Source organism: Carcharodon carcharias, chromosome 11, assembly GCF_017639515.1.
Source record: "Carcharodon carcharias isolate sCarCar2 chromosome 11, sCarCar2.pri, whole genome shotgun sequence".
Lineage (NCBI taxonomy): Eukaryota > Metazoa > Chordata > Chondrichthyes > Lamniformes > Lamnidae > Carcharodon > Carcharodon carcharias.
In genome coordinates this window covers 135368290-135390330 of record NC_054477.1, presented here as the reverse complement: position 1 = coordinate 135390330, position 22041 = coordinate 135368290, and positions in this window count along the sequence as shown.

The following is a 22041-nucleotide window of genomic DNA, read 5'->3' as shown; positions in this document are numbered from 1 at the left end:
ATTGGGTAGTGGAAATCTGGAATTCCCTCAAGAAATTGGGAGGTTAGGTCAATTGAAAATGTTATAACCTGGATTGATTTTTTTTTTTGTTAGACAAGGCTACTTAGGGGTACGAAACAAAGGCAGACAAATGGAGTTAGAAAACAGATCAGCCAAGATCCACTTGAGTAATGGAACCACCTCAAGGGGCAGATTCCTGTTTCTCTGTTCCTAAAGACAATATTACACTTTCCCTCTTTCTTTTCTATTATATTTCCTTCTACCACCGTGCAACCAACTCCCCCACCCACCCTACCATCTCCTGAAGGATTATCATGCAGCGATTTGGGTGAGAAGTATCCTCTATTCGCTTACATCAGCGGCTAATCTTCATATGTGGATTTTGACAGTCAGTGACAATAGGTTAAATAACCATGAGTTATTTGCACAGCCACAAATCAATTTGGTGCAATAAGTACAAATCCATAATTTCATCATAGACCATGGAACAGTGATTAGGAATAGAAACTACCTCTGAGAATCTGTGACCCTCTGGCCAGGACACTATGAAGAATGTTAACATCTCTATTACTGGCTAGTCTGGGATGAGCTAATGTGCAAATAATCCTGCAACTTTGACAGCATCTGTGGAGAGAGAAAAACAAAGTTAACGTTTTGAGTCCATATTCTTCAGGCCATACGGACTTGAAACATTAACTTTGATTTTCTCTCTCCATAGATGCTGTTAGACCTGCTGAGTTTCTCCAGCATTTTCTGTTTTTGATTCAGATTTCCAGCATCCATAGTATTTTGCTTTTATCTTAGTGCAAATAATCCAACCTGGATCTCCTGGGTCCAATGGAAAATCTAGATCTTTCCATCTATTAATAGAATCCATTAAAGAAGGAACAAATGTATATGCAATACATCCAGTTTTATTTGATTTGTATACAATAGAAAGTAGGAATTTGAGAATGGATTCTAATGTTGACAACTGAATAAAGAAAAGATAATGAATAAGAGTTACAGTTTACTTTTTATACATTATCACATAGATGTTTTAATATGACATTATTTGGAGATTGAAGTATGGTAGCATAATGATGAATTATTCTTTAGCTATCTTTGCTGATGTCCCAGGAGAGGTTGGCAATACTATGCTGTTAAATGTGAAAGGAGATGAGTGTTTCAGCAGGCTGGAACTAGTTTGCTCATTCTGACTCATTGGTGCTTTTTACAGTAAAGTGGTGCTCAACTCTGGAACACTATAAAGAGATGAATGGTAAACAGGCAAACTGCTTAGCTGTAGCATTCACTCTCAGTCCAGAGAATTCATAAATATCCATGTCTTGATGTTGAAATAAGTCAATGCATACCAAAGACAAACTAGATATTCAAAAAAGAAAGACTCACATTTATATAGCACTTTTCACAGCCACCTCAAAGTGCTTTAAAGCCAATGAACTACTTTTGAAGGGTAGTCACTTTTGTAATGGAGGAAGCACAGCAGCTAATTTGAGTACATTAATGTGATAATGACCAGATCATTTGCTTTTTGTTGTGACGTTAATTGAGGGATACATATCAGGCAGCACATTGGAGAAAACTCCCTTGTCCATCTTCAAAATAGCGACATGCGATCTTTTACATCTACTCAAGCAGACAGATGATACTTTGGTTTAATATCTTATCTATGAGCCAGCACCTCCAACAATGCAGTACTCCCTCAGTACTGCACAGAACATCAGCCTTTTTTTATGCTCAAGCCCTGCAGTGCGATTTGAACCCACAAACGTTTAATTCAGAGATTAGAGTGTTACCAACTGATCCACAGCTGGCGCTTGCAGTTACCAGCCCAATCTGGAGAAGAAGAAAATACCCAATTTTTAAACATGATTTATAGAATTTTTTTTCACCTGAGCTCAAAATTTAGTAGTTGATAAGAGCCAATATACCAGTTCTTCATTGGTCTACAACTCAGCATTTCAAAATCTAGAAATGGCAATGGCAGTAAATCGTAATAATCAAACTCATTACTTAGCTGAATTTCCTACATTCCCATTCCCCAAACCTGGTGAAACATGTATAAAAACAAAAAAACTGCGGATGCTGGAAATCCAAAACAAAAACAGAATTACCTGGAAAAACTCAGCAGGTCTGGCAGCATCGGCGGAGAAGAAAAGAGTTGACGTTTCGAGTCCTCATGACCCTTCGACAGAACTTGAGTTCGAGTCCCTGAAAATTCAAACAGGTAGCATGAAAAATGTTCTGCCCAGCAATTGAAGGATTAACATGACAAATCTATTCAGACCTTATAGTTATACATGAGGTCAGGGCCTACCAATGAGGGCAGAGCAGAATGGATAATGATAGTCTAAGTCCTGTAAAAAGAGCCAGTCTCAAGATGCAGCTTTCCACGCTAATATGGCTAACAAGAACCCACTGAAGGTTCCACATTAAACCTGCTGCGCTCAACAGAGGGGAAAAAACCTGCACAGAAATAAAATGGCTTTCATTTGGATTTGTAATTGCCTAATGGGCAATAAATAAATTCAAGGTGACAGGGTGTCTAACACCAATCCCTCTTTTCTTTGACACTCCATTGCTGCAGTTCAGATGTCTTGCCAGACTGAGGTGCTGCCTCTGTGGAATTCCACATTATACTGCAATCTTCGTGTTCCGAAAGCTTGAATTGTCCTTGATACTGTCTGTGTGCGTCTTATACTCCATAATGGTGCTAGGCGGTAGGTTCAAGAACTCAAGTTCTGTCGAAGGGTCATGAGGACTCGAAACGTCAACTCTTTTCTTCTCCGCCGATGCTGCCAGACCTGCTGAGTTTTTCCAGGTAATTCTGGTGAAACATGTGTTTGTTTCACCCTGCTTGAAAATGCAGGGTGAGCATTATCGCAGGATTCTACTGGAAAGGCAACCCAGAATCTACAGAATGAACTCCCCACTGGCGAAGTGAACTAAGTGATATTTTGTTCACTCCTCTCAATATAAATAGAACATCAAGATTAACAGTAAAAACAAAAAGGGCTAGAAATACTCAGGCACATCTGGCAGCACCTGTGGAGAGATAAACAGAGTTAGCGTTTCAGGTTGTGACCCATCATCAGATTCACTAAAATAACAGAGAATATGCAAAGGATGGTGTCACTCAGTAATCTGCAGGCTAACATCAGTTTTTAGAGGAAGGAGAGATATACAGTTTTCTCCAAGAAGCATCAGCAAGCCTTAAAATATATTTTGCGGGTCCCTGGCTACAACTTGAAATGGTGGTTTGAACTGAGAAGCTATTTTGATGGTCTCACCAGATGAAGACTGCTGGAAGGGGACCTGGATGCAGAGAAGGCTGAAAAATATTATGGTCTTAAAGTTTTTTTCTTGCTTTCTGGTGCCAGAAGGAGGAGGAATGCGCCTCCTGTCCCGATGTGGAAGATTTCAGGTTTGCCACTCCTTCATTCCTGCGAAACCCTTCCAAAATCTCATCCCGTTCATTCACCTTGTTGAAATTGTTCTATGTCAGCCAGCTGGGGTCTCCAGTCATTGGAAATTCTGTTCCTATCTACTGGCGATGTACCTTTTGTCACCAGTTTAAGGCAAGGCTGCTGATTGACCAGCGATAAGGAATTGAAGAGTTAAAACCAAGAGTTCTGTACTCTTCATCTCCTGTGCAACCATTTCATACTCCTGGGGCAGAATTTTATGCCTTGCGGGCAGGTGCGTTCCTGACCCGATCGGGCATAAAATAGCGCGAGAAGACGTTGGGTGAGCGTCTGGACGTCATCCCACACAAGTGCAATGTTCAGGTCGGTGGGTATGCGCAGGTGTCGGAGCCACACCTACCATCAATTAAAAGGTCACTTAAGACCATTATAAAGTTAATTGATCCAGGTTTTATGTTCCCATGTATTTCATGCTCATTGCACAGGCAAAAAGGGGAGGCGGCCAGCCCACATTTTGCAAAAGCTCATCCAAGGGGGGGATAAAAAGGCTCAGCAGCATTGCCTTTGTAAGTACTGAGAAGTTTAGGAGATAGTTTGCTGCTGTTTGCTTATTTGAACTTGACAGATTCATCTCAGTTCTGAGCTCCATTCTTTGCAATTCTAGGCTTTATTTCAGGACTTATTGGTATCTCCAAGACCCCAGGAGAATTTTGACTGTGTGGACTCTCCCAGGTATCAGACAGCCTTCTGTAAGATGGTAATGGGGATTGTGTTCTCCACTGGAGGCACCTCCTCTGAGAAGAAAGAAAGGGGAAGGGAGAGGAGACCAGGTGTCCCATCCGCAGGGCCAGCAGGTAGACTGAGGCAGAAGGGGCCACAGAAGACGCCACTATCCTGCTGCCAGGGTTTACAGGCACTGATGCAGCTACCTCAATATGTCAGAGATGCAATGCCAAAGATGGCTCTGCCTCTCCAGGAAGACTGTGACCTCCATTTGTTTTATCATTGGGCCTGAGGTCACCTTCAACTGTATAGGTGGAAACCCCATGCCAGTGGCTCTGAAGGTCACAGTGGCCCTCAACTTCTATGCCTCTGGCTCATTCCAGGGGTCAGTGGGGGCTCTTTGTGGAGTGTCCCAATCAGCTGTCCACAGTTGCATCAAACTGGTGACAGAAGCTCTGTTCAGGCGGGTAATGACATTTATTCATTTCTGTATGGATGAGGCCAGCCAGGTTGAGTGAGCCAGAGAGTTTGCAGCGATTGCTGGGTTCCCCCATATCTAGGGTGCCATCGACTGCACACATGTGGCCATCAAGGTGCCAGCGGGTCAGTCGGGTGCCTTTGTCAACAGGAAGGGCACCAATGTGAGGTCGCTCTGGACATCCCTGCTCGCCATTGATGGATAGGCACCTAGCCTGGCTACTGGGTGCCTCATCACCTGAAGTAATTGCCTGCGTGAGGGCTTGCAGATCATAGTACAACCCCAGGAACCCCTGATCCTGTCCCTGGAACTGCCTCTTCATGACAGTCGCCTATCTCTCCATGGAGGAGGCAGTGTGCTTGGCCATGAGGGTCAACACAGTGCTTATGCTCTGCGTGGACTCCTCTACAACAGAGACCATGGAATGCATACCCTCCTGGATCTCTGCCAGACCCTCCCACACATCCCGCTGGGCATCCAGCATCTGCCGCCAAACGGGCAATTCTAGCATCTCATCATCTGCCTTTGGCTCAGCACTGTCCTGGCCTCCAGCATTCCTCCGACTGCCGGCACCCTGGGCACTTTCTGCCTCCGCCTGCACCTCAAGCAACTGTGAAGTGCGCTCACCGCTGTGCTTCAATATTATAGCTGAAGATCTAATGCTTACCAAGGTGCCAATATCTGCGCTGGTGCCTGGTTCAGAGAACGGGTATGACGCAAGTGCAGCTGAATCCTGGTGGTCCTCTGGCATCAGGGGAAGCTCGCTGGGGTCCTACAAAAGAGTGGTGAGTTTAGGAGCAAACAATGACATGTCGTTAGTTTAAGCCATCACACTGTCACTGCTAATGTAAGGCACCCCGGTGACACAATGGAGATCTGCATCATGGTGCTGTCATCTCTCAATAATAACGGGGACTCAAGTTTTGAGGCTCCCATAAATGAAGAGGCTACACAAGAATTTTTGCACCATTCGAAACTCTCACCTCAGCGCACTGCAATCTGACCTTCATTTGACACCCCAGCCTCTCCCCGACTGACTGAATGAAATGCGTGGCACCTCTCCAGCTCCAAGGTATCCTGCTCAAACCTGGTTAGGATTAGAAGGTTTGGGGGGCCTTTGCCTGTTCATGACCCCTCAATGCTGTTGTGGCTTGTCTTCTCCTGAAAGGACAGGGGAGCACTGATTAGTCCACTCTCTACCTGCAGCGCCATTGTAGCCTGGCCAACCCTACCTGAGGAACACCTTGCAGAGCACATCTGAGTCGTGGCCCTTGAGCTGCAAGGTTTTTAAATTGCCCTCCGAGTCACCATTGGACCCAGCGCCTGACAGGCCCCTGCCCCTGCCCAGCCCTTTCCGACCATTTGGAAGCTGCGTTTCACACTGGGCAGGCCTTAATTCGCCAGCCAGCGTGAAATCGCAGTTGTGGGCCGATCGCGGGAGGGGGCCTGTTTCCTGACTGGTCCCGGGCCCGCTAATTGAACGTGCCCGCCAATGGTAAAATTCAGGCCCTGGTTAAAATCAGGACCTATGTGTGTTTGTATAAAAATAGGTGTTACTGGCTCCGATAGAAAGCTCAACCACCACCCCATCCCCACCCCCCACCAACAACACCCACCTCATCCATCCATGCCCAGCTTTGCCAAGCTGGTTAAAATTTTAAAATGGAGAGCAATCTCTAACCTGTCGCACACATGCTGGCCGCCATTTTGATGACTGCGGTTAGCTTATTGTGCAAGGTGGAGCACTGTGTTAACGTATTTAAATCAGGTTCCTGCAGTGCAATTGAAAGCCTATTTAACTGTAACAGTTGCTGCACAAGTTTCCCAAGCTCAGGAAACCCAACAGTAAAATAAAGGTGGGAGGTGTCAAGTTGGCTGGCTCCTAGCCAGGAAACAAGATCAAATCGTTTATAATGAAGTCCTGCTGTTATATTCAACAGAATTGCCCCGATCCTGGTCTTTCTGAGTTTTGCCTGCAGTACTCCTTCACTCCACTCATATGTCTGAATTATAGTAACCACTCAGTATCAATTTCCAAGTTGGTGCAACTCAAAATTTGATGCAGAAACATTGATTTAGAAAAGCACAGAAAGGGGCTATTTAGACCATCGTATCTGGTATACTTTGTTCCTTTAAAGCTTGTCTCAGTGTTCTGCTATTTCCCTATAGCACTGTATCTTCCACAGCTTCAAACATTTATCTAATCTTCCTTTAAAATATGCAGTGATCTATACCTCACATAGTAACTGTTGAGAAGCATTTCATGATCTAACAACTCCCTGGAGAGAATGAAATTCCAGTAATCTTTCCTCACTCACTGGCAATTTTAAATGCTGATCCCCGATTACTTATTTCCCAAACTAGAGGAAACAGTGTTTTTCTAATCATCATTATAAAGCTATTAATAATTTTCAAAACCTTGGATTCATCAGCTGAGAGAGGCTGCTGGATGGTAATCAGTAGGAGGTTCCCTTTCCCATGTTTGACTGAATACTATGACACTTCATGGGTTCTGGAATCAATTTTGAGGACTCCCAAGGCAACGTCCTCCCAGCAGTATACATCCACGCTGTCATCTCTATCTGTTCTGCAGGTGGGACAGGCCATACCTAGGAATGGTGATGGAGGTGTGTGGCGCTTTGGCTGTAAGGTATGATTCGTTAAGGTTAATGGATGAATTTTTAGCTCATTTATATGAACAGCAGCAACAATTTGCATTTATATAGCTGCTTTAATGTAATAAAACATCCTAAGGTGCTTCACCAAGGCATTATGAAGCAAAATATGATGCCAGGCCACTTAAGGAGGTATTAGGGCAGATTATAAAAAGCTTAATCAAAGACATAGGTTTTAAGGAGTGCCTTAAAGGCAAAAAGCGAGATAAGAAGTGGAGAGAGGTTATAGAGGGAATTCCAGAGCATAGAGTCTAGGCGGAGCGATTGAAATCAGGAATTAGAGGAGTGCGTATATCTCAGAGCATAGAAGGGTTGGAGGAGATTATCAAGATAAGGATGGGCCAAGTCATGGAGGGATCTGAAAACAAGGATGAGAATTTAAAAATTGGGACATTGTTTAACTGGGAGCCAGTGTATGTCAGCGATCAATCAGGCGGTGTCAACCTTGGTGGCAAAGTAATGCATGAGCTCCTTACACTTGGCATTGAAGGTAAGGGTGAAGGAGCATTTGGTGTCAGGATAAGGGCAGCAGAGTATTGGATGACCTCAGGTTTACAAAGGTGAAAATATAGGAGGCTGGGAGAAGTGCATTAGAATTGTTAAGTCTCGCAGTAACAAAGGCAAGGATGAGGGTTTCAGCAGCAGCTGATTTGAGGCAGGCGAGGGTGATATTAAAGCATAGAAATAGCGGTCCTAGTGACAGTGCTGATATGTGTTTGAAAGCTCACCTTGGGCTAAAATATGACATTGTGGTTGTGAACAGCCTGGATCAGCCTCAGACACTTGCCAGGGAGAGGGGCACATTAGTGCCAAGAGAGTGGAGTTAGTAGAGGGAGCTGAGTATTTGCTTGGGCAAAGTTCTGCCCATTCATTCATGGGTGCCTGGTCAGCATTTGGAAAATCTAGTGATAATGGAGAAGTGGAGGGAGGTAGTGGTAGGCAGAGCTGGGTGTTGCCCACGTAAAAGTGCAAATTGATTTTGCGTTGTAGAATGATGTTGCCAAGGGACAGCATGTGGATGAGAAATAGTGGGCGGGCGCCTAGGATCAATCTTGTGGGACATTAGAGTAAAGGAGTGGAAAGAGAAGCCATTGATGGTAATTCATATCGATTAGATAGGTAAGAAAACAATCAAGTGAGTACAGTTCCGCAGCTGATCAATGGTGGTGAAGCTTTGATGGTTGGTGACAGGTCAAGAAAGATAAAGAGGGATAGTTTATCTTTGTTATAGTCACATATAATGTAGTTTGTGACTTTGATAAGAGAAGATTTGACATTATGCTGGGGCAGAAATCTGAGTGAAGGCATTCAAACATGGAAATCTGGGGGAAATGGACATCAATTTGGAGACAACAACATATTCAAAAACCTTTGGAGAGGAATTGGAGATTGGAGATGGGTCAGTAGTTTGCAAAAACTGAGGGTCAATGGTTGTTTTCTTTGAGGAGAAGTCTAGTGGCAGTAGAATTAAAGGAAAAAGGGACAGAACCTGAAGAGAGAGAGAGAACGTTAACAATTTCAACCTAGAAGGTCAGCAGTTTAGTGGTAATAAGGTTGAGAGAGCAGGATAAAAGCAAAAAACTGTAGATGCTGGAAATCCGAAATAAAAACAAAAATACCTGGAAAAACTCAGCAGTTCTGACAGCATCTGTGGAGAGGAATACAGTTAACATTTTGAGTCCATATGACTCTTCACCAGGACTCAAAACGTTAACTATATTCCTCTCCGCAGATGCTGTCAGACCAGCTGAGTTTTTCCAGGTATTTTTGTTTTTGTGAGAAAGCAGGAGGTGGGAGTTATGGGAAAGCTGAGCTTGGAGAGGGCAAAAGAGGTGATGGGAGAGAAACTGGAGAAAGAGACAAGTTCATGGCTAGAGCAGATGAAGAATTAGGGGAAGCCCAATGGGCTAGAGGAAGAGGGGAAGTGACAGAGGCAACTAATTGGATGGTGTCAATCTTGGTCGGTTCCTCACACTTGTCATTGAATGTAAGGATGAAGGAGACAATGGAAAGAGGTTTAAGAGATGGATTGCAGTAGAGAAAAGAAGCTGAGGGTTATCTTTGCATGCCTGGATAATCCTGAAATAGTGATAAGCTTTTGTATAAGAGAGCAAGGTGAAAGTGTTTTAAGTGGTCCAGCTAGATCAGCCAATGAATAGCTGAACCAGTTGTCTACCATTTTTGATTCAAGTCTGCAACCCTTGAACGTAAAGGAGCAGAGATGAGGGTCCTATCATGGGAATGGCCAAGGTGAGAGAGAGAAATGGCTTTAATGGGGACTAGAGCACTGAAGATGGAGGTGAGAGTGTGGCTGAGCAGACCAAAAGATGCAGTAATGTCTGGTGAATGGAGGGCCAAAGGCTGAACAATCGGGAATTTGAGAGTGCAATTCTAAGTGAACTGGAGGAGAGCATTTTTCAGGGGCTTACACAAAAGGAAGAAGAGTTAGGCTGAGGGAGCAGGTTGTGGGTAAATAGTGATACAAGAAATTGATCAGAAGTGGCCTTATCTATAATTAATACTATGCAGTATCAAGGCCACATGAGATGGCAAGGTCAAGCCGGTGGTTGTGAATATGGGTTGGGGAGTTTATATTGAGGGTGAGATTAATTGAAGATAGGAATGCATTGGCCTTAGAGGAGAGGGAACATTGTGAACTGAGCTGTTGGTTGAAATCACTGAGGGTGAGAAGCCACTCAGTGCGGTGGCTGAGAGAGAAAGGCAGTGAAGAAAGCTTGTTGATTAAATTGGCATGATACCTGGATGGGTGTTAGAGAACCAGGATTTTAAAGAAAGGTGAGAAGGGTGGAAAAGGTGAGATGCTCCAAGGAGGAGAAAATGCCAGAGGTGTAAGGGGACAGACCAAGTTGAGAGCGCCACACAACCACCATGGTGGCCTGGGTGAGGCAAATGTTGAACGGTATAGCCAGGAGAGCAGGCTTCAGTTATGGGCAAGGTGTTCTTGCCCTTAGCCAGGTTTCTGTAAAGAGCATACAATCACCCACAATAAACTTATGCCGGCAAGAGCTTTGTTTGTGAGTGAACTGCAGGGAGATGTAGAGGTAGTACTAGCTCAAATATTAACAGGATCAGTACTCGGAATGGTGATTTGGAGAGGGGGGACGGATGTTGGTAAGATCACTGCCCCAACCGGAACACTCAGCGGGAAGATTAACAAGAGAGTAGGTTAGGGCAGTTGAGGCTCCCGCTCATGAAGAGACAGCGATAAATGCCTTGATGGGCACTTCAGAGAATACTAAGAAAGATACAGAGGTAAGCGGTAGGCTTATCTTCTTGGGAATCAAGCCAAGGATGGGCCTGCCAGGAGTGTAAGAATGCTGAGGAGTACTGAAGGGTTGAGGTAGGGATTTGTGAAGGCAGAAAACCCGAGTGGGGAGAAATGAATGGAGTCATGAAGACAGGAGAAAAGGGTCAAGGAGCGACAGAAAGAAAATAAATAGGGGAGAAAATTTGTGAAGTGGAAATGGAAGTGATGGGACTGGCACTGAATTGGCAGCCAAAATGTGCATGAAGTGACTTTGCCTGCTATTTTTACACTTTTTAAATTTTTATATTTAATTTAAAAGGTTTAATATCATCACTAAAATAACAGACAGATGAATAACGTACAAATATCTTAGTCATTTAAGCCTCTTAATTAAATAGTAAATGATTTTTTCCCCTTAACTAGCATTTTCACTGGTCTTTGAGATGGTATGGGAATTAAGAAATAAAATGAGACAAAATATTAAATTTTAGAAAATCTCTTTTGTGACATGATGATAATGGGAAACTTTGTCACCCTTCCCGTTCCATTTTAATACCTGAAGAGATGCCCAATATTAAGCACTACAACAGGCTGCATTAATACATTGCTTTGAAGCCCTAAAGGGTAAGATCTTTACCTTTCAATTAAATTAGAACTTTTTAATTTTCTTTAACTCAAGTCATTTAGCAGCAATATTTCTGAGAATGTTTTATAAATGTTCTATCAAGTGCTCTAGTTGCAGACTTCAATGTCACTTTCAAAAATGGAGGAATAATCCAGGGTGCTAAATTTTAATATGAGACATGCCGAGTATGGGAGAGGATACTTTTTGGGGTGGTCTTGCAAGCTGAGATGCTGAAATATGAAACATTATAAGAGTCAGCCAACATGTAAATGGCAGTGAAGGTAGGCATGCAGGAGACAGTAGTAGGGAACCCGCTGGCAGATTTCTCAACAGCACGTTGAGGAAAGGCAGCTTATTTGACTGTTGCATATCAAAGGTGAATTTCACTGGTCAATATACATGCTAGGATTCCTACAGTTCCACACACTATAAGATTGACCTGATCAACAACCTCATAAATAGGGCCTCAGCCATTTTCTCACTGTGCTGAAATAGGGCATATCAAAGCCATCCTGCAGGATAATGGAAACACTGATCAGATCATTACTCGCTGTATATGCGCAGCCTCATAAATGGGCCTACAACTGCCACTTTCAGCCCTGAAAAGTGTTCAAACTACCCCATATTACTCTGGAAGGGGAAGGTGTCTCAAAAATTTGAACAATAGGTGAAACTAGCTGTTCCAACACAAGTGGTATTCTCCACCAACTGGATCCTATCATCAAGCCAAAAAGACGCTTTGCCTATCACACAAATGGGAAATGTGGTATATGAATTTCAGTGCCAGTGTGATGCCAGGTATGTAGGCCACACACCTCAATGACAGGCAGATCATATTACACAGCATGTCCTTTTGGCAAAGTATTCACCAAACCCAACCAGACTGCGGTTGCAAAACACAGAACATAGTGTCCAACAATAGATGTGATTCTGTGATTGACCAACACTTGCTAAACAATCCTGACCATGCTAGGAATTACACTGAAAACCAATTTAAGATTATCAGTCGGGCTCGCTGTTTGGCTCACACATGAGAGAAGCCACATATATTCACACACAGATCTCTGCCCTTTGCAGGCAGAAAAAGCACGCCCACACATTGTGCCTTTTCCAACTAAACAAAAGCTTGAGGTACAAGCATTCCCTGGTCCATCCCCCATAGCAATGCCTTGACCGATCAGAGTCGGTCAGTCTGGTTTGAATTTGAACAAAAGCTTGGCAGCTAAATATTCTCTGCTACATTCTCCATGGCAATGCCTCTACAAATCAGAGTCAAGTTGTCAGCCAATCAACACTATCTTCTCATGTCATATAAATTGTTCCTTTTACTGTTGACTTATCTTATGACCTGTCCCATTGAGTGCAAAATGCAAAGTGTTGATAGCATGTCACCTTTTACAGCAATACTAAAGTTCTGTGCTACCAAATGAATAATAGAATAATTTCCAGGCATTTGTGTGGCATGAATGTCACTTGTCACTTAGCAACTGAAGCCTGAATGCTGCCCAGGTCTTGCTGCATGCAGGGATAGACTTTTTCAGTACCAGAGGAGTGGCAAATGGTTTTGGACACTCCATAATAATCAACAAACATTTCCACTTCGGACTTTATATCAGAGAGAAGGTCATTGATGAATTACCTGAAGATGATTAGGCCTAGGACAGTATGCCAAGGAACTCACACAGCTATATCCTAGGGCTGAGATGATTGAAATAATTGTAGAATAACTGTCACTGAGAAACTTCTTGTCTACCATGGTAACTAATGAAATAAGACTGCTAGGCTCCAAATTAATTTAGGAACTGCTGTGCATTGCTTTCATGAGCTGGCTGAGATTGCATTTCAATGAGATGCTATGAGGATCCTCCCCCTCATTAGGAATCTAGAATCAAGGGACACCGTTTCAAAATAAGAGATCTCCCATTTAAGGTGAAGTTTTTTTTTCCCTCAGGGGGGCTTTATCTTTTGGAATTCTCTGCCATAGCGAGCAGTGGAGGCTGGGTTATAGGATATGCTCAAGGCTGAGTTAGATAGATTTTTGATTGACAAGGCAATCAAGGATTGTTGGGAACTGACAGGAAAATGGTGTTAAGATCACACCAGACTAGTCAAGATCTTACTAACTGGTGGAACAAGCTGGAGAGGCTAAATAGCCTTATCTTGCTCCTAATTCTTATTTTCTTATTCATTTGTAATAGGCTGGAACCTGGACATATTGGATCCCAGTCTAGACTGAGTTTCAATAGGGACTGTTTGAGACACAGTCTCCTTTCACAGCAGGCTTGGGCACTGATATTAAAGCCATGGGGAAGGAATTACCTTGCTAGGAATTTCCTTGACCCAGCTACGGATCTGCTTTTGTAACTACAGTACTTATGTGGTTGACCCAATTAAATTTCTGGTCAACTATCCTCCTTTGTGCTAAGTATGACCCAAGTCGGTAGTGAGCTTCCCCACTCACCAACCCCACACCCACCCACCACTGCACCCCCCACCCCCCACCCCCCACACCCCACAACCAATTCACCTCAATTTCAGTTTTACTAGTGCAGTTTGATGCCATACTCTGTTAAATGCTGCTTTGTTGTCAAGGGTAGTCTCTCTCATTTCATCTCTGGAATTCAGCACTTTCATCCATGCTTGCACCAAGGCTGTAATGAGTTCTATAGTTAAGTGGCCATGACGGAAACCAAACTGAACATCAGTGAAGTTATCAGTGATTAAGTGCCACTTGATAATAGTATCAATAGCACCTTCCATATCTTTACTGATGATTGAGAATGGGCTGACATAATGGTAATTGGCCAGATTAGATTGTCCTACTTTTATGGACAATCCTGTGCGGTTTTCCACATTGTAAGGTAGGTACCATTTTCATAGCTGTACTTTGATTCTACTGTTGCTCAATTTATTTTTTTCATTTGTGCACAGGATGTGAGCATCACTGACTAGATCAGCATTCATTGGCCATCCCTAATTGCTCTTGAAATTGTGGTGGTGAATTGCCTTCTTGAACCTCCGTAGTCCATGTGGTGTAGATACACCCACAGTGCTATTAGGAAGGGAGTTCCAGGGCAGTGAAGGAACAGTGATATAGTTTCAAGTCAGGGTGGTGAGTGGCTTGGAGGGGGAGCTTGTAGGTGGTGGTGTTTCCATGCATCTCCTGCCCTTGTCCTTCTAGGTGGTAGGGGTCACATCTTTGGAAGGTACTGTTGAAGGAAGCTTGGTGAGTTGCTGCAGTGCATCTTGTGCAAGGTACACACTGCTGCCACTGGTCAGTGGTAGAGGGAGTGAATGTTTAAGGTGGTGGATGGGGTGCCATTCGAGTGGACTGCTTTGTCCTGGATGGTGTCAAACTTCTTGAGTATTTTTGGAGATGTACTCATTCACACAAGTGAAGATTATTCCATAACACTCTTGTCTTGAGCCTTGTAAATGGTGGGCAGGCTTTCGGGAGTCGGGACGTGAGTTATTTGCCACAAAATTCCCAGCCTCTGATGTGCTCTTGCAGCCACAGTATTTATATGGCTAGTCCAGTTCAGTTTCTGGTCAATGGTAACCCCCAGTGGGGAATTCAATGATCGTAAATTGAATGTCATGGGGAGATGGTTCAATTCTCTCTTGTTGGGAATGGTCATTGCCTGGCAATGTGTGGCTTGAATGTTACTTGCCACTTATCTGTCCAAGACTGAATGTCATCCAGGTCTTGCTGGACAAGGAGTGCTTCAGTATCTGAGGAGTCACAAATGATGCTAAACACTGTGCAATCATCAGCAAGCATCCTCATTTCTGACCTTAAGATGGAGGGAAGGTCATTGATGAAGCAATTGAAGGTGCTTGGGTCTAGGACACTATCCTGAGGAATTCATGCACCGATGTCCTGGGACTGAGATGATTGAGCTCCCACAACGACAATTATCTTCCTTTGTGCTCGGTATGACTCTAACAAGAGTTTCTCCCCACCCCGATTCCCACTGGCTTCAGTTTTGCTGGGGCTCCTCGATGACACAATTGATTAAATGCTTACTTGATGTTAAGGGCAGTCACTGTCTCCTCACCTCTTGCATTCGGCTCTTTTGTCCAGTTTGGACCTAGGCTGTAATGAGGTCAGGAGCTGAGTGACCTTGGTGAACCCCAAACTGAATGTCAGTGAGCAGATTATTCCTGAATAACTGCCACTTGATTGCACAATCAACGACCTCTTCCATCACTTTGCTGATGATCAAGAGTGGACTGATGGGGCAGTAATTGGTTCCGTTGGATTTATCTTGCTTCTTGTGGACAAGGCACGCCTGGGAAATTTTCCACATTGCCAAGTAGATGCTAGTGTTGTTATTGTACTGGGACCGCTTGACTAGAGGTGTGGCTTGCTCTGGAGCATAAATCTTCAGTACTATCAGCGGAATGGTGTCAGAACCCATAACTGTTACATTATCCAGTGCCTTCAGCCATTTCTTGATATCAAGTGAAGTGAATGGAATTAAATGAAGACTGGCAGCTGTGATGCTGAGGACCTCAGGAGGAGGCCACAATGGATCATTCACTGGGCACTCCTGGCTGAAGATTGTTGCAAATGCTTCAGCCTTCTCCTTCACACTGATATCCAGACTCCCCTTTCATTGAAGATGGGGATATATGTGGAGCCTTCTCCTCCTGTTAGTTACTTAATTGTCCACCATCATCCATGACTGGATGTGGCAGGAGTACAGAGCTTTTATCTGATCCATTGGTTGTGGGGTCATTTAGTTCTGTCTATCACATGCTGATTTCACTGTTTGGAATGCAAGTAGCCCTGTGTTGTAGTTTCACCAGGTTGAGACCTCATTTTTAGGTATGCCTGGTGCAGCTCCTGTCATGCCCTCCTACACTCTTCATTGAACCACAGTTGTTCTGGCTTGATGGTAATGGTAGAGTGAGGAATATGCTTGTCCATGAGGTTTCAGATTGTGGTTGAATACAATTCTGCTGCTGCTGATGGTCCATAGTGTCCTATGAATGCCCAGTTTTGAGTTGCTGGATATGTTCAACATCTATCCCATTTAGCACAGTGGTAGTGCCACACAATCCTCAATATGAAGTTGGGAATTTTTTCTCCACAATGACTGTGCAGTGGTCATCCTACCAATGCTGTCACTGTCAATTCTACTGATTTTTCATGCTTTTCATTGTTGTTAGAGTTGCAAAAATCTACAATAAATGGTGTAGCAGGTACTAAAACATATTTTACTAACTTCAAGGCCTCTGGATAAACCAGTTGCTCCTAGATATGGGTGCACTTGGAGGTATTCTCCTTGGAATACAGCAAGACTTGGAGAATGAAGAGAATCCACACATGGCATAATAAAAAAGAAGAAGGCATGGTGGTTGAAAGATTCTTAACAGGAGGTCATACCCACCCAGGGTATTCAGGAAACAAATCTTTTACCTGAACATCAGTGAGGAACAATGCATATGACTTCTGCGGTTCTGCATCTCACTGAAATCTGCCATCGGCTGCATCCACAGCTGCAACCTCAGGGCAGGTCAAGAACCACACACTCAGTGGCTGAAATATGACCATGACAATTAACATTTGTACATCTGCTTCCTTTCAGTCTGGATCTGGAAATATTTGCAACATCTCATAGTTTGCTCTCTACTGCTGTGTATGCGAGGTCACTGAGGCCCTCTATTACTGGAGAGCTGAATACATTATATTTGCTCTTGCCAGAGACAAGAAGGGAGAACAACACCAGCTTTGCTAAGGTTGGGAGCGTCTCCATGATGAAAGGTGTCATTGACTAAACGCATATCACTTCGTGAGAGCTGTGTGACAACTCTTCCCTATATTGGAACCAAGTTGGATTCCACTCCCTCACCATCCAGCTGGAGTGTGACCATAAGCAGTGAATCATGCAAGTCAGTGTCAGTGCAGTCATCACCACCACCAACAACAACTTGCATTGATATCGCACTTTTAACCTCACAAAGTGCTTCACAGGAAGTATAAGACAAAATTTGACACCAGGCCACAAAAGGAAGAAATTAGGCTGATAACCAAAAGCTTATTCAAAGAGGACGTTTTTAAAGTGCTTCTTTAAGGAGGAAAGAGACTTAGAGAGACAGAAAGATTTAGAGTGGGAATTTCAGAGTTTAGGGCATTGACAGTTGAATGCACGGCCACCAACAGTGGAGTGTTTAAAAATGGGGATGCTGAAGAGACCAGAATTACAGGAGCACAGATGTCTCAGAGGGTTGTCAGGCTGGAGGAGATTATGATTAGCAGGTGTGTGGCCATGGAGACACTCATTATCTGGGATGAGCATTTTAAAATCAAAGTATTACTTTACTAAGAACCCTTGTAAATCAGTGAGCATGGGGATGATGGATCAATGGGACTTGATGGGAATTAGGATACAGCAGCAGAATCATGGATGATCTCAAGTTTACACATGGTAGAACATGGGAAGTGGGATGGGATGGCGATGGAATAGCAAAAACAAAGCTAACAAAGTTCTGGGTGAGGGTGTCACTACAGGTGAGCTGAGACACGAGTGCAGTTTGGTGATTTTATTGGGTTGTAATAAGTGATCTTAGTAATGCATGTGCAGCCAGAATCTCAGTTTGAGGTCAAATATGACACCAATGTTGTGGGCAGTCTGGTTCAGCCTCAGAAACTTGTCAGGGGGAGGAATGTTATCAATAGTTAGTGAGCAGGGTTTGCGGCAAGCACTGAAGCCAATGGCTTTGATCTACCCAATATTCAGTTGGAGGAAATTTCTGCTCATCCACTACTGGATGTCAAACAAGCAACCGGATAATTTGGCAACAGTGGAGATGTTGAGATTTGTGATCATCAGGTAGAGCTGGGTGACATCAGTTCATATGTAGAAACTGACACTGTATTTTCAAATGTTGCCAGCAAGGGCCAGCATGTTGATGAGAAATAGGAGGGGCTCAAGGATAGATCATTGGAGATACTGGAAAGAGAATCCATTGCAGGTAATTCTATGGTTACAATTAGATAAATATGAATGAAACCAGGAGTGTGCAGTTCCAGCCAGCTGGGCTACAGTCAACATCAGTGAATTTATATTCAGATTCACTGGGCTATAGTGAACAGGTATTGGAGGAGGATATTGTGATGTCAAAGCAAACAGGTTGAGAAGGACGAGTAGGGAGAGCTTATATTTGTCGCAGCCTGATAGGATCATCATTGACGGATTCAACCCTGCCGCTGGCCATTGCCTCAGCATTGAGCATCCCAATAATGTCCAGCACTGTCTCTCCCATGGGGCCAGAACATGCAGGAGCACGTGTCCCCTTCCAATTCTCCCCTGCTGTATGTGGTTGGATGCCATCTTGTCCTGCAAGTGAACACATATGTCAGTGAGTCTAGAGCAATCTGCTGGGTGATGTGGCTGTCATGGTTGACCATCTGGCATTTTGTGCAAGTTGTGAGATGTGGCCATGAAGCTTGCAGCTATACTAAGTATATGAGAGTGAGGTGAAGCACATGATTTTAGGACGTCAATCCTGATTGTTGCTCAGTGGTTAATGCAGTTGTGGTGAATTGAGCAGTGTCTGAGGTTTGTGATTCAGTTAGCAGGATATGATATTTGAAGATAAATTCACTGATGTTGATCAGTCAAATGAGATCATTGAACCTCTTGTAGCATTGCATTTGGATGCTCGGGGCTTGATTCTTGCTTTAACCTCCACAATTATCTGCTTCCCTGACCTTTTGTGCATGTGTCTGGAAGGCCTCCTGGTCCCCTGTGAATGGAAGACATCACTCCAACTTTGACCTCCCTCACCAAGGCCTCCAGTGCAGCATCTGAAGTTCTTGAAGTCCACTGTCCCATGCAATTGTTCACAGTTTTCAAGATCAGATTCACTCCCTGCATGGCTGCCAGCACCTGTACCAACCACAGTGCATCAACCCTTTAAGAAGTGCAAGCAGCTTTAATCAGCATAGGTTAGATTTAACTGACGCTAGCCAATAACAATATTGATCCCCTGCTGATATGTCCACCCAATGAACAAAACAGTTAGCATGAGCTGCAGGCAGCGATCATTCAAATAAGCACATAGCATGAAGTTAGAGAGCAGAATGCATTACATTGAATGGGCCACGGATTAATTATGCATCATCAGTCCCATACCTGTTTTGGGGGGCTTGCAATTTAGCCATAAAATATTTGCACAGTTATGAACTGGGATTCACTTCTCCTTTAAGAAAATTATCAAAACTTGATTCATGCAAATAATTAATGGTTTTATATTAAGAACTTCAAAGAAACCATCATTCTGTAATCATGGTTTATAAATGTGCAAATGAGATCAATTATATGGAGTGAAACTATTAGTAAATTAAGAGTCCCTGAATAAAATCTGATTTATATCTTATATAGAAGTCAATATTATTCATAATTTCTAACCTGGTAATATAAGATAATATGGCAGTCAATCAGTTATTTGTTTCTAAAAAAAATGTAAATACAGTAAAATTTCTGGCAGTCCTGCCCTTCACTATTTTAGAGATTATGCATTTCAGTAATGAGCAGGAAGTGAAAGGAATTAAGTACTGCACAGCAATATAAGTTCATAAATCAGAACATTAGTGTTCAGTTTCTGTATGAATGATAGCTAAATATGCTTAATTGCAAAGTAAAGCACAGCTAGAAAGTAGCGATAACTGGGGAATCTGTTGTAATGGAAAAAATATTGCAATGGAATTTTGATTTAAGCTAGAATAAGTTGCAGTTTATGAAAAAAGTCTTCATACTATAAATAAAATAATTTATTAAACATACACCTTGTACAGCCATTAAGGATAAAATAGACCAGTATAAGAAAAACATTTAAGTTGTTACATTTTTATACATTCCTGGTAGTTAATGGAATGCCCCAATTCCAAAAAAGTTGGATCATGCAAAATGTAAGCAAATATTGAGGATTATTTTGACTTTCAGGTAGTCAACTAGTGGACCACGCTGGTGAGCTGCCTCTTCCAACTGAGAAGATTTCATCTTGATTTTGAGGCCCTGGTTTCATGTATATGTAGCTGGCAAGCTGCGGGTTGCAGCTCGCACACTGAAGCCTCCAGATCTGGTCGGGGCTTGCTGCAATAATGTAGTTTGGGTGTCCCGGAGAGGCAGTGTCCCAGATTATTTTTGTTAAATGTAATTCAGTACCTATCTTTGGCAGGACTCTTCAGTTCCATCAGCAATCAAATTGTACATGGCTCAGAATTTGACCAGCTCTGACGTATAATGTCAAATTCTTTCTTGTTTATGTCATAAGTTTCAAAATGGAACCAGCCATATCACCAGCCTTAATCTCCCCCCAAAACACAGCAATCAAAATCGATCCATTTTGTCAGCTCAATTTATTTTTACATCCTCCTGCATTTTGGTTCAGTCCACCTCACTTTTGTTTTTATCTATTCACGGGATGTGAGCACCACTGGCTGGGCCAGCATTTATTGCCCATTCCTATTTGCCCTTGAGAAGGTGGTGGTGAGCTGCCTTCTTGAACCGCTACAGCCCCTGTGATATAGGTACACCCATAGTGCTGTTGTGGGGGAGTAGCAGGATTTTGCCCCAGCAACAGTGAAGGAATGGCATTATGTTTCCAAGTCAGGATGGTGAGTGGTTTGGAGGGGAACATGTAGGTGCTGGTGTTCCCATGTGTCTGCTGTCCTTGTCCTTCTAGATGGTAGTGGTTGTAGGTTTGGAAGGCACTATCTAGGAAAGCTCATCTTGTAGGTGGTACATACTGCTGCCACTGTTCGTCAGTGGTGGAGGGAATGAATGTTTGTGGAAGGATTGCCATTCAAGTAGCTGCTTAGTCCTTATGTTGTCAAGCTTCTTGACTATTGTTGAAGCTGCACTCATCCAGGCAAGTGGAGAGTATTCCATCACACTCCTGACTTGTGCCTTGTAGATAGTGGACAGGCTTTGGGGAGTCAGGAGGTGAGTTGTTCGCCACCGGATTCTTAGCTTCTGATCTGCTTTTGTAGAGACAGTGTTTGTGTGGCTAGTCCAGTTCAGTTTCTGGTCAATGGTTTTGATAGTGGGGGGTTCGCTGATGGTAATGCCATTGAATGTCAAGCAGTGATGGTTAGGTTCTCTCTTGCTGGAGATGGTCATTGTCTGCTACTTGTGTGGCGCAAATGTTACTCTCCACTTGTCAGCCCAAGTCTGGATATTGTCCAGGTCATGCTGCATTTGTACACGGACTGCTTCAGTACTTGAGGAGTCGCGAATGGTGCTGAACATTGTGCAATTATTACCAAACATTCCCACTTCAGCGCTGATTGGGTGGAAGGACACAATCCTGAGGATCTCCTGCAATGATGTCCTAGAACTGAGATGATTGACCTCCAATGACCAAAACCACCATCCTTTGTGATACGTATCACTACTAGCTATACCTACCTCCCCACCCCCCACCAAAATTTGGTTTCATTTGCAAAATTCAACACTATATTCTTCCAATTTCAGAGCCTAAATCATTTATGTAGATGGTGAACAACTGTGATCCCAACATGAATCCCTGTGAGACGTCACTCTTAATTTCAATGAGTTTGAGGCATTTCCCTTATAATATACAATTTTCTGTTTTGTAGCCACCTGCCGATCCACTCTGTTACTGAACCTGATCCTGCATGCACTATCTTTTGTCATGTGTCCCTTATATTGTACCTTTGCGAAGACCTTTTGAAAATATTTGCATAATGCATCTGATACATTGCCCTTGTCAATACTTGTTGTTACTTCTTCAAAGAATTCAATGAGATTGATTAAATATGATTGTCCTTTCAGAAATGCATGCTGACTTGACGTTGCCCATCTAGATAT